Source organism: Pelobates fuscus, chromosome 1 (assembly GCF_036172605.1).
Source record: "Pelobates fuscus isolate aPelFus1 chromosome 1, aPelFus1.pri, whole genome shotgun sequence".
In the NCBI taxonomy this organism is placed as follows: Eukaryota; Metazoa; Chordata; class Amphibia; order Anura; family Pelobatidae; genus Pelobates; species Pelobates fuscus.
In genome coordinates this window covers 244,483,908-244,496,564 of record NC_086317.1, presented here as the reverse complement: position 1 = coordinate 244,496,564, position 12,657 = coordinate 244,483,908, and positions in this window count along the sequence as shown.

The window sequence follows — 12,657 nt, the reverse complement described above, 5'->3', positions numbered from 1 at the left end:
TCTCATAAGTGATAAGTCCTGATAGTCAAAAAATATGTCTATCAGAGAGTGTGTAAGAGGGAATAAGACAGAAAATAGGATAAAAGCTCTGAAACTGGAAAAGATAGGATTTCACCAAATCCCATAAGAATTCACAAATATAAGAAGATAAAAATTATCCAGGAGCTTATACCATATAATCAATAAATACTAAATGTATAATATATTATCAGAGAATAGATATAAATATGGATATAAATATCAATACAATTCCAAAAATTCTAAAACGCTTAAAACATCCAGAAAAGTGTTAATGAACAGTTCCTTAGTCTTATATATCAACAATACATAAAAGTCCAAATTGTAGATAAATGGGGGATATACAATGCAGAATCAGATAAGGTTCTTATGAATTTATTCTACTTTCATATAAGAAAGAAAAAGGATAAAGAACAAAATGTAGGCTTGTTAGTATCACAGACTAACAGCTTAATACGCAGTCTCCAATATAAGAATGAAAATACATGTGTTTTGCCTGCTGACTTATGTTTTTTTTTTTTTTTTTTTAAATGGTACATATATTACCATTTCTCGAAGGGTATGCCAACTTTTGAGCAAAACTGTATCTATCTCTCGCTCTGTCTGTCTGTCTGTCTTTCTTCTCTCTGTCTGTCTGTCTGTCTATTGATCTGTCTATCATCTATATAAGTAAAATAATAAAAATGGAAAATGGAGTCTTTCTAAGTTGGAAGACCACAAATTAGAAAGAAAAAAAACAAGGCTATGGCAAAAATGAACAGTTGCATTTGCAGATGCACATTAACAAAAACGAGGCCCTCTTTTTATACAGGCTTCCTATTTAGAAATCCACTGTAAATGTTTTTTCTTCTTAGAATCAGTATCCTTTTGTATTCAAGCATTTCCATTCTAACCATTTACACTTGTAATAGGTCATTTATAGACTGAAAACAATATAGTATTTTCTGCCACGACATTAAAACCACCTGCCTAATATCATGTATCCTCATTGTGCTGCCAAAACATTGCTGATGCATCAAGGCATGAACTCCACAAGACCTCTGAAAGTGCCCTGTGGTATCTGGCACTAAGACATTAGCAGTAGATATTTTAGGTCCTGAAAATTTCAAGGTGGGTCCTTTATGAATCAGCACATCCCATAAATGCTCTTTCGGATTGAGATCTGGGGAACATGAAGGCCAAGGCAACACCTTGAACTCTCTATCGTGTTCCTCAAACAATTCCTGATTTTTTTTTTCATTGTATCAGGATGCATTATCTTGCTGAAAGAGACTTCTGCTATCAGGGAACATTATTGCCATGAAGGGGTGTACATGGCCTACAATAACCTCTAGGCATGTCAAAGTAAGATCCACATGAATGCCAGGACCTAAAGTTCTCCAGCAGAACATTGCAAAGAGCAAAACATTGCCTCCACCAACCTGCCCTCTTCAAATATTGCATCCTGCGACTATCTCTTCCCCAGAAAAATGATAAAAACACCTGATGCATCTGATCTAAAAGAAATTGTGAATCATCAGACCAGGTAGCCTTCGCTCCCCATGTGCATCAATGAGACCATGACTGATTCTGGTTCTCCATTTGTCCCTCCTTGCACCATTTCTGGTAGGTACTAACCACTGCTTACCAGGAACATACCAGAATAAATTTTTTGGCAGTTTTGGAGATGCTCCAACCCAATTGTCTAGCCAACACTATTTGGCCCTTGTCAAAGTCACTCAGATCTTTGCACTTTTTTCCTGCTTCCAACACATTAAATTCAAGAACTGACTGTTTACTTGCTGCCTAATATATTCCACCCCTTGACAGGTTTCATGTTAAGGATGTAACCAATGTTATTCACTTTCCCTGTCAGTTGTTTTAATGTTGTGACTTATCAATGTATAGTATAATTATTGATATTATAATAATATTATAACACTTGCTTTTTTTAAAAATGGTTTATAGTTGCATAAAATCGTATTGCTTATATTGCTTATATTCTTGTTCTTGGATAGAACATTGGCTTAACAACGAGTTGTCATTAATGGTAAATTTTCAAGCTGGACAAAAGTGGTAAGTATTGTCCCTCAGGGTTTTGTTTTGGGACCGCTTCTATTCAACATATTTATGAATGATCTTGAAACAGGCATTGAAAGCCATGTTTTGGTTTTTGCAGATGACACAAAACTGTGTAAAGTAATAAAATGTGAGCAGGATATTGCTTTGCTGCAGAGGGATTTGGATAGATTGGGGGACTGGGCACTAAAATGGCAGATGAAATTTAAAGTAGAGAAATGCAAAGTTATACACTTCGGGGTTAAGAATGCACTAGCAATTTACACCCTAAATGTTAGTGAATTAGGGATAACAACACACGAGTATGATTTGGGAATTGTGATAGACAACAAATAAGGCAGCAATATGCAATGTCAATGTGCAGTTGCTAAGGCCAATAAGGTGTTGTCATGTATAAATAGGGGCATAAATTCTCAGGATGAAAATAACAGTTTGGCAACAATGTACAGTGTCAATCAGCAGCGGCTAAGGCCAGTAAGGTATTGTCATTTATAAAAAAAGGGCATTATTTCTTGGGATTTCTTGGATATGCTGTGCCATTTTAGGCACCAGTTCTAAAGAAGGTTATCATGGCACTAGAAAAAGTGCAGGTGTGAGCTACAAAATTGATCAAAGGAATGAAGCATTTTAGTTATGAAAAGAGGTTAAAAAATTAAAAACTCTTTAGTTTGGAAAAACGGCGCCTGAGAGGGGATATGATAACATTATACAAATATATTCGGGGGCAGTACAAACCATTATCTGGAAATCTATTCATAGACAGGGCTATACATAGGACACAAGGTCACACATTTAGGCTGGAAGAAGAGATTTAGTCTAAGGTAAAGAAAAGGCTTTTTTACAGTAAGAACTATAAGAATGGGGATTATCAGCCATATAGCTGTTTAAACAGAAATTGGATAAATACTTAACATACAGGGATATAATTTCTAATTAGTGGGATAATAGCTGCTTGATCCAAGGTGATATCTGACTGCCATTTTGGTGTCAAAAATTGGAATTTGCTTCAGACTGGGTATTTTGCCTTCTTTTGGATCAACAGCAAAAACATATGTGAGGAAGGCTGAACTTGATGGACACAAGTCTTTTTTCAGCTATGTAGCTATGTAACTATGTAATTCCCTCCTCATTATTTCTCTTGTATATTTACTCCTCCCATATTCATCATTTACCACCCATTGCACCTTGATTTTATTATCCGTTGCTTCTCCAATCCTCACAAAACTATCCTTTTTCATAACTCTACAATCTGTTATATTCTCCATCCTCATATCCTTTTTTGGAAAATTGATCAAAATCTACATAATTTTCCTCCCCCCGAGAAAAGAGAAGTTTTACACCAGATCCCAGAAATCTGCTACGGAAAACTTTTAGCCAAACCAGTGGCATCATTTGTAGCAGTGATGCTCATAACTGCTACTATTGACTTGTGTTGTGATAAAAGGGGAAATCTAATTGATTACGTATAATATGCTGTGAATTTAAAATATGCTACTTTGCAAATCTGCAATAACATTGTTCTTTTAATTGAAATGATATTATGGATTTCATAGTGGTAAACTACTCTTCCTCTGCTGTGTTTCCAGAGTATTGCAAGATTGCAGGACCAACTAATTGTTAATAACACCTGGGGATAGGATGAAATGCACGTCTACAGGGGGACATTTAATATACAATTACCTTTATTGCTTTATGGTTAACTTTATCGAAGTAATTAGATAAACTTGCAGCTTTTTACCAGGAACACAACGCCAAACTGTTCAACAGCACAGAGTATACTGTTGTTCATCTTCAAGTAGACCTAGAGATTTGTTTGTATGAAGTGCAATAAAGAAGACCATCTGAATTCCTGATTTCTGAACTGCTACGTTAACTAATTCTAAAACAAATGACTTGTGAATTGGAAGAGCATGTTCGATTCTTAAATTTAGAGTGGTGACATAAAAATAGATAATTGGTGTGAAAAAAGATGATTGGTGGCTAGGGGACACCCTTTAAATGTTGATTTTATTCACAGATTGTTAGATGTGACCAGCAGAGCTAAAACAATATTTTTTGTAATTTTGGACAAAGAGGTTCGGCCAAAATACATGAGTTGTGCTGACTGTGAACTGCAAACATGTAGTGAGATCCTTGCTATATGTCTCGCTGAGTGTCCTCTCCTTCTAATGCAGGTTTCTCTGTACTTCAACTTACTCGATGTTGTCAGTGTCAAATCTGCGTGCGTACATTTGATAAGGAAGTTTTTTTTTTTGGAGTGAAGGAGTGTGGCAAAGGGGACAGGCTTATGATGCAATTTTCTGCAAGATATTTAATTTTTTAGCACAAATTAGAAAGATTTAAGCATGCAGAAAAATACAGCATCTTGAGGCCAAAATCAAATCCAAGTTGTAGTGATGCTGAGAGTGTCCCTTAAGTTTGTAAAAGAAAAATGCAATCCACTTTGTAAAGTGTAACTGGTACATGAATGAAATTTGCACATTGTGGTAAAAAAAAATAGGAAGAGAACAGGTTTTAAAAGGTAAGAAATACCCAGTGGATATTTGATGGTATTTACCCCAATATAAGTAATGGCTGCATCATAGCCATGCCTGATCACTCTTATTCTGGTTTTAGAAAATAGTTTCCTTCAGGCACCAACTTTGAAGGGCTTATTGTTTATAAAGAGCTCTAGAGACATGCTTAATGGTTATACACATGCATGCAATAATGACTGTCAACATGACTGGATTTACCCCCCTGCTGCCCCAAGGCCAGTTCCTCAATGCGCTCCTGCTTTTATTTAGATTAATATAATTAAATATATATTTATAACCATGTATTATTCATATATGTTTTACACAAAATAGTCATTTCAAATAGCAATACATAGAAATATCTTTTCCTATAATCCCTTAATTTCTGTTTCTGTAGATGGCAGGATGTCTAGAAAAAAAGTGAAGAAAATTTGGACATTGCCATTTAATTAATTTTAAAAATGGCACAATTCATAGTCAGAATTAAAGCAATATGGTATTAATGAATATAAATTAAAATCCATTTAATCTCCACTCTACCATGTTTTCTAATTAGATCATCACCCATTCAGTTTCTATCTGCCCTTTGAATTGTTATAAATTGTAATTCTTCAGGGTTAGAATTATGTTTTAATTTAAAATGAAATTACCCATTTATTTATATACTATATTGCATCTGTGCCCCTAATAGATTCTTGTAATGCCCTTGTGAATCTTCCTACACAATATTCTGAATTGCCTTGGAGTTCATATTATATTATTTGTTTAACATGTTGTTAATTGTTTTATAGTATGCGTTTCATGCTTAATAAGAGGGTATTCAAATTTCATTACATGCCTCTTTTTATTTCCAGTTCTATTACAAGTTAAGCATGTGTCACATACAAAAAAACCATTTGCGCTATTTAAAAAGTATTTTCGAGCTTTTGAATGAATGTAGTTTTTTTATCAAATGCTTATGCATATTTAGAGCTCCTCTGCGCACAAATATTGATTAATTAATTATAATCCTTTTAAAGTTTGGATCATGTACGAATACTGTGCAATATCTTTCCATGGGTTTTCAGATTTTATTGCCTCTAACGTTACATATAAATGGGAAATCTTAGCTTTCTCTATATATATTTTTGTTTTTCTATACTAATATAATTATTCTGTCTTTTTCATTATGTTGTGTCTCGTGTGCCTGCCTCATGTTATCACAGTAAGCTAAAGCCTTTACAATCTTTAGTAATTGTTTCTGCATATTATGATAATAAGAAAACTGAACAGTAGGCTGTAGATTGCCCACAGAAATTGTAAGTGCTACATAATAAGTAGTTGAGACAAAAGTTGACAGTAAGACAATTGAGGTTTATGGTATCAGATGTACACATGGCATGTTGTCACCAAAGTTAAGGTCCTCTCTTCCTTTCTTAACTATATTTTGATCTTGCCCACTCTTTCCCTCCCCCTACACAGACCACTAACTGTTCCACTATCTGTCCGACCGTCTCTAATCCACAGATCCCCGTCTCCATCCATCTGTCTCCTTCCATCTCCAGGTCACTTCTACCCTCATTCTTTAGTCTTTTTCTTAGAAATGCATTGTTTTATAGGTTTTGTGATACTTACCGTATATATTTGAGTATAAGCCGAGTTTTTCAGCACATTTTTTGTGCTGAAAAACCCCAACTCGGCTTATACTCGAGTCAATAGTCTGTATCAGGCCCGGACTGGCCATCGGGCACACCGGGCAAATGCCTGGTGGGCCGCGGTGGCCGTGGGCCGAGGCCGGCAGGGGAAGTCCCAGGATCTCCCCTGCTGGTCTATGCAGGGCCGGCACTATCCAAGCGCCGGCCCCGCTGTATTCCATGGCGGGCCGGTGGGGAGATCAAAGATCTCCCCCACCGGCCCACATGCTATCCAATGCGGCCGCCTGCGGGGAGAGAGAGGGAGGGAGCCAGCCTGCACGGAGAGAGGACCCAGCGGAGCTCTAACTTGCAGCTCCGCCGGGTTCCTCTCGCGAGATCCGGAGCGTTGCCATGGCAACGACCGGATCTCGCGAGAGTGAACTCTAGCCTGCAGGCTAGAGTTCACTCCCCACGAGGACCACCAGGGAACACTGCCACTCTGCCTCCCAGTCCCAGGTACCAGTCCCCCCCTCCCAGGCTAAAGGTAAGAAGGGAGGGGGGGGAAATAATGCCCTTTATTTATTTGTTTATTTACAGCCCCTCCCTTTACACACAATCCATTCTAACATTTATACACAGCAGCACTCTCACACCCATCACACTCAGCACTCTCACACCCATCACACTCAGCACTCTCACACCCATCACACCCATCACACTCAGCACTCTCACACACATCACACTCAGCACTCTCACACCCATCACACACAGCACTCTCACACTCAGCACTCTCACACCCATCACACGCAGCACTCTCACACACATCACACACAGCACTCTCACACACATCACACACAGCACTCTCACACACATCACACACAGCACTCTCACACACAGCACACACAGCACTCACACACAGCACTCACACACACAGCATACACAGCACTCTGACACACAGCACTGTCACACACAGCATACACAGCACTCACACACAGCACTCACACACACACAGCACTCACACACACAGCACTCACACACACAGCACACACAGCACTCTGACACACAGCACTGTCACACACAGCACTCTGACACACAGCACTGTCACACACATCACACACAGCACTCTCACACACAGCATCCATCACACACACATACTGCACCCCTTACATACACACAGAACCCCCCCCCCAACACACTGCACCACACACATACACAATACTTCCAAATATATATATATATATATATATATATATATATATATATATATATATATATATATATATTTGTGTTAAGGGCTCATGATAGTACAGAAGATACAAACACTGATAAGTGTAGGATGGTATTAAAATGGCAAGTCGGTTGTGGTGTGCCGGAACCGACGATGAGGTAGGCCTGTAAATAAAGAGGGCCCACCAAGAAGAAATGTAAAGAGAAAAGGAGTTAATAATGAGGAGTGGGTGGGAGGGTGATGCAGCGCTGACCTCGAACGATATGGAGCCAGGTAAGGGGTGTCCCTTAAGTAGGGAAGAGGTGTGTCATACGCCCCTCCCACAATTACAGGCCAAAAGGCCTTAATGCTTGTGTTAAGGGCTCATGATAGTACAGAAGATACAAACACTGATAAGTGTAGGATGGTATTAAAATGGCAAGTCGGTTGTGGTGTGCCGGAACCGACGATGAGGTAGGCCTGTAAATAAAGAGGGCAAAAGTAGAAAATCAAATTTATTACATACCAGCAATATACATACTTTAACCAGACATGTCTTGAAAGGCATTTCTTACTTCTTGTACCGGGTTAGGTATGTATCTAGAGTAAGCCGATGATCTCCAGCGCCCTAGTGACTTGATAACATGACCTGGAATGTTTGCACTGGATGCTGTGGAGGCCGCTCCTATGCGGAAGGAGTGGCCCGAATAGTTAGCTGATTTGAGGCCCAGCTGTGTAAGTAAAGACCTGACGTGTGTCATAAAGGTGGTGGTAGTGAGTACCGAACCTTGTAGACTGAAAGTGGTTGAGATGGTGGTTCGTTGTTACGCTGGGTATATGAGTCCAGTGGTTTGACGGGGCTCCACCTGTTGTGAGTAGGATAGTACTTAACCTCTACTGAAAGTGCATGTTGACTGGTTTTGGATTGAGGCAGAGTCAAGATATAATAGTCCATGTGTTTTGTTAAGTGTGAATGAAGTAGGATGTGAGTGGACTGTGTTGTGCTGATGGCGGTAAATTCTCTTGGTCTCAAGAAACCATAAACAAGGCTACGTATATGGCGGTTTTAACGATGAGGTTTCTGTTGTTGGCAAAGGGTTTAAGTCTAGTGAATTGTATAAGTCTTTAAAAATATGGAAATCTATGGGTAGCCTCTGGGCCGTACGTGGGGGTTCGGATCTCTGAATACCCCTAAGGATGTTCTTAATTGGTAGGAGGACACTTGATTTGTCTGGTTGTAAAGTTAGCATGTGATGTTGGATGCCTGTCAGATATGGTTTGATTGTGTTGTATCATAGTTTGAGTTTGAGGTGGCAAAAAGAAGCAAAGCCCAACCAGGATGTCACGATGAAAGGTTGTAAGATGTTGTGTTCAGAAAGGAATCTTTAAATCAAATGAAAGCTCTATCGTAAGTATCCCGGGTATTAGTAGACAGTGCTAATTGGGACAATGTTCTGCTATGTTGCATAATAGCATCTAGTCCATTACTAGATGGTGGAATAGTGGGGTGTTCGTGGCTGTGAGTGCGGCTGATGGGAGTATTTGACGAAAAGCCTGGAAATTAAAGCGAGACAAATTGTCAGCAGCAGTGTTACATACACCTGGAACATGAATACAAAACAAGAGAAAATTATGACATGCAGCCAGCCAAGTGAGTTTCCTCAAGAATCTCATAATAGTCAGTGATTTGGATCGGCCTTGTTTATAATGTGACAAGTTACTTGGTTGTCTGAGTAGCAACGTACAGACGAACCTGCCCATAAATGCACCCATGCCACGGCAACCGTCACGATGGGTATATTTCAAACAGAGCTGAGGTAGTGGAAAAACCCTCCAGGTCCTGAACTTCTGAAGGCCAGCTGCCCCAAAGCCATTCGTTCCTGAAAAATTGCTGCAAAACCTGTGGTAGACGCCGCGTCTGACCAAATGGTAGGTGAGGAGTCAGACAATTTTGGAAGGAACATGCTTTTACCATTCAAGGTGGTTAAAAATTTTCTCCACATAATTACGCCTGCCGTGGCTTGGGTATCCAGGGGTGACCTGTGTCCATCATGTCTAAAAGTGGGAAACATTTAAAGGAGTTGTGAGATGAAAGCCCGGCCTTGAGGTATGATGCGAATGGCAAAATTCAGTGACCCAAGCAGAGACTGTAATTCTTGCGGTTGCAAGTACCGAGTTGTATGTAGAGATTATGTTGATCAGAATGTTTTCTACCTTGGGCGTGGCAGGCTAGCTTGCATGGTGGCTGAGTCTAGTATGATACCCAGGAATGTGATGAAGGTATCTGGTCCTTCAGTCTTGGTGGAGGAGACTGGGACACCCACCTGTTCGAATAGACTGATGGTTTCTTTTAGGCTCCTGGGAGGGGAAATATTCTCCTCGACCAGTAAGAAAGCATCCAGATAATGTATAACTGTAGGGCATCTGGCTATATTTAATAAAACCAGCATAGGGTTTCGGCGAATACGTCGAAAATGGCCGGACTACTTTGGAACCTAAATGTTAAACGTGAGCAAAATAGTAGTTCCCTGCCCACTTGATACCATGCAGGTGACACAGTGTAGGGTGGATAGGCAGTAACTTGAAAGCATTGTGATATCAGTCTTACTGAGCCATGCTCCGGCCCCTGCCTGCATGATAGCCGTAATGGCGTGATCTATGGTGGAATATTGCAGTGAAAATTCCTCAGAGGGTATGAGGGAGTTCAGACTAGGAGTGGCAGAGGTGTGAGGTGTTGATAGATCAATGATAAGTCTCTGTTTGTGAGAAGATTTCCCCGTGACAATACCGATGGGGTTTGTCCGCCATGTGGTGAACGGAGGGGACTGGAAGGGCCCCCATAGGAAGTCCTCTGCCACTTCCTGGCTATGAGTGTCTCCACCGCTGTAGGGTTTGTTGTGCGGATTGTAAATTAGGACATTCCAGGATTCCGGAAGGCATGTGTATGAGGCCTGTGTGAATCCTTCTGATAGACCCGAGATAATGAATTCCACCAAATGTCTAGATGGATGATGTGGCAGTAATGTCGTAAGTACAGAAATGTTTATTGATGTTAAGTATAGTTTGGGATACATTTTATTTGGACACAGATTTAGCATGTGCCCTGAAACAGATGGCTGGAGAAAGTGATTGCAACTCAACCAGTGCTGGAGGGGTCGCAGCGGCCGACCCAGCCATGGTAAGGGGTGTAGTGACCGATTCCCCAGGGGTTATACTGGCAGGCTAACTAGGCCTGAAAGGCGAAAAATTAATCTTGTTTTGTGACAGGTGAGGCCCTGCTAGTTGCCAAGTGGCTATGAGAGGCTCTGTCTATGAGTTGGCGCGAGGGGTTATTGAGGCCACCCGTCGTAGTGGCAGGAATCGTAGGCCTCTCGGTGATAGTAAAAGAAAACAGGGGGAGGGAGTGACAGGTGAGGCCCTCTCTATAATATTGCGAGGCGGCTAACTCACGTGTGGCCCGATGGCGTTTGCCTCCGAAACGTTGAGGCGGGGTGTTGGCCTCGCGGACCACTAAACGATAGGCAGAAATGCCAAGAAGGGAGGTACCTATTTGGGCCTATACCCCTAACTTGCCAGTACTCTATGGCCTAGAAGAATGAAACGTATGTGAACTACAACGTGAGCAGGCTTACGTACCTGGTAGTATGTATGAAGTTTTGAGATTCGACAGGTATGAAAACCTGGATAAACCTAAAAAGGGATAGAGTGAGAATGGATCCTGTGAGACCTGTGTAATCTGTATAGGCTGGGATTAGGGCTTCTAGCAGTATGTGTGGGAGGTGTAAAATCTATGAGTATGATAGTGACATGACTGCCTATGCTTGGTGACAAGCGTTACGCTGAGTCCGATACCTGGCAGCAGGGGATTGGCCGTGTAATGTGTATATATGGAAGGTGATCAGATGATATGCATGTCACTAAACTGATCTGGGAATGCAAGGGACTTTTTAATGTGAAGTGACAATATGCAGAATCATAAATGTTGCTGTAAAGTGACGTATGAATGTATGAACCAGAACGTGTGATTCAAAAAACGAAAGTCTTGTGAGACGTATATGCCGTGTTCTTGAATACTCGTGTTACGTCGTCTGAGTGTGTCAAGAAAAGGCCTGAGTTTGTAAATGCCATGTGAAATTATGTGAAATGACAATCTATGCAGAAAATGTTGTAACGTGACGTATGAGTGGTTGAACCAATGCATGTGATTCAACCCGAAACCCTCTGTGGAAGGTAGGACCGTGTTCTTATATACTCGTGGTATATCGTATGAGTATGATAATAAATGGCCTGAATAGTTAGTGCCATGTAATCGTAATGTACATGGTTGTAATAACATCATATCTCCATTATACTCTTTGAAAATAGGACCGTGTCCTTGAACTCGTGGTATGTCGTACGAGCATGACAGAAAAAGGAGCCGTAATGTAGGCTAACCATAACAGTAATATACATGTAATATCTGCATTGTAAATTAAAATAACTTTATTAAAACCATATATATATAATAAGCAAACTGAAACAAAATAGACAACCTAAGATCGTGTAAAATAAGTATTTGAAAGTTTAACCGATTACTGTGCAGGAAACGTATGATTGGTTGGATCAGTACGTGTGATTCAACCCGAGTATGCATGAAAAGGAATTAAATCCTTGTGTCATTGTTAACAACAAAGAAATGAGGCCTGTAACGTAGGCTGATTTAATTGTAATGAAATGGATAATTATAAAAAAAAAAAAAAAACTCCAGTAAGCGTGGGAGTCCAATGTCTATACAGAAATGTTAGCTGGTTTTATACCCTTGATGTAATAAGTGATACCTTAAAAAGTCTGTCTATTTAACCAAGCAACTTTTTAACCAAATGTAAATACATGAAATGATGAAATGTAACTCATGAAAAAGATCTATGTGAATACATAGCAGAATAACCGAATCTTAGTATGAAGGGAAACAGAAGTTAGCATGAATAGCTTAACCGTATGCATTTTAATGCGAACAGCAATCGTGCATAGAATATACTATGAATAAGTGCCGACCAGAAAACACAAACCGAAATGACAATCGTTTAAATGAAGCAAGGTTGGTTTTTACATGAAATGCAATAATGTCTGAGAAGCCTGTAGTACACTGAATGACCGGTAGGGGTCAGTGTGTAGGCGAAAATGCAGTGGTTCGATGGTTTGTACATGAAATGCAATAATGTCTGAGAAGCCTGTAGTACACCGAATGACCGGTAGGGGTCAGTGT